This window comes from Glycine soja, chromosome 6 (assembly GCF_004193775.1).
Source record: "Glycine soja cultivar W05 chromosome 6, ASM419377v2, whole genome shotgun sequence".
NCBI lineage: Eukaryota > Viridiplantae > Streptophyta > Magnoliopsida > Fabales > Fabaceae > Glycine > Glycine soja.
Genome location: NC_041007.1, coordinates 37,252,113 through 37,253,764, shown reverse-complemented (window position 1 = coordinate 37,253,764; position 1,652 = coordinate 37,252,113). Strand labels below are relative to the sequence as shown.

At 41.0% G+C, this 1,652-nt stretch overlaps 1 non-coding gene across 1 annotated transcript; it reads left to right on the top strand.

Moving 5' to 3' along the window:
- Positions 1-764: 764 nt before the first annotated feature.
- LOC114417517 lies at positions 765-871 on the top strand. The gene has a single exon (XR_003667781.1). It is a non-coding gene; the product is annotated as a small nucleolar RNA R71 (small nucleolar RNA).
- Positions 872-1,652: the final 781 nt, after the last annotated feature.

The window sequence follows — 1,652 nt, the reverse complement described above, 5'->3', positions numbered from 1 at the left end:
TATGATTAGTTAAGCTCTGAATGGAGGCTCTGGTCTCTTGTTGAAACTGCATGTTTTGCATAGTCATTTGCCTCACAAGTTCTTCAAGGGAAGGTTGCGGAGGGGCCTCAACTGTTTGCTGTTTCTGGGGCTGTTGCTGTTGTTGCTGCTGGATTGGTGGAGGAACGCATGGTCTGCTTGGGCCAACAACATTTTGAAAATAAGGCTGTTGTTGTTGCTGCTGTTGTGAAGGATTCGACCATCTAAGGTTGGGATGATTCCTCCATCCGGGATTGTACCTGCTGCTGGAGAGGTCATAGTTATTCTGTTGTGGCTGATTTTGCTGCTGAGGTTGAGGAGGTCTGTTGTAGATGTTTGCAGCATAAGCTTCAGGCTGTTCAATTGCTTTAGATTGTTGCACAGAAGGGCAAAGGTCTGTGTGGTGATCGGCAAAGGAGCATAAACCATAGAGTTTGGCGACAGGTGCAGATTTTTTATTCATGGCTAGTTGGGTTACCAGGTTAACCAAGGCATCTAGTTTACCTTCAAGCTTCTTAGTCTCACCTGATGAAGATGAATTCATGGCTACTTCATGCACTCCTCTAATGACAATAGCATCACTTCTGGCACTAAATTGCTGGGAGTTTGAAGCCATATTCTCAATAAAATTTCTGGCTTCAGTAGGGGTCATGTCTCCAAGGGCTCCACCACTGGCAACATCTATCATACTTCTCTCCATGTTGCAGAGTCCTTCATAAAAATATTGGAGAAGAAGTTGCTCTGAAATCTGGTGGTGAGGGCAACTGGCACATAATTTTTTAAATTTCCCCCAGTATTCATATAGGCTTTCTCCACTGAGTTGTCTAATAACTGAAATATCCTTTCTGATGGTCGTGGTCCTGGAAGTAGGGAAATTTTTTTCTACGAATACTCTCTTGAGGTCATCCCAGCTCGTGATGGACCTTGGAGCAAGGTAATATAGCCAGTCCTTTGCCACTCCCTCTAAAGAATGAGGAAAGGCCTTCAGAAATATGTGATCCTCCTGGACATCTGGTGGTTTCATGGTGGAGCAGACAATATGGAATTCTTTCAGATGCTTGTGTGGGTCTTCACCTGCAAGGCCATGAAACTTTGGAAGCAAATGGATCAGTCTAGTTTTAAGAACATATGGGACATCCTCATCAGGGTATTGGATGCACAAGCTTTCGTAGGTGAAATCAGGTGCAACCATTTCCCTTAGAGTCCTCTCACGGGGTGGAGGTTGCGCCATATTCTCAGAATGTACAAAATCAGAATGTTCAAAATTATAATGCTCAAAATCACCAATATCAGAATGCTCAGGATGCTCAAAAGGTACTAAATGATGTTTAACTAATCTATGAAATGTCCTATCTATCTCAGGATCAAAGGGTTGTATGTCAGATGGATTTCCTCTAGTCATACACTAAATTCAGCATGCACAACTAGTTGCCTTCTTATGCAAGTAACAGTGTAGGTTTGAACTACAGCTACCATTAAATGATATCCAAATGACTTAAAATTTTGTGAGCAACCTTATAAAATTATGAGAAGATAGCACAAAAAATTTAAAATGAAAATTCGAAGTCTAACTATATAAGCTAAAAATGATAAGTTAAGAAAAATAAGAGAATAATACTTGAAAAATAAAAAAC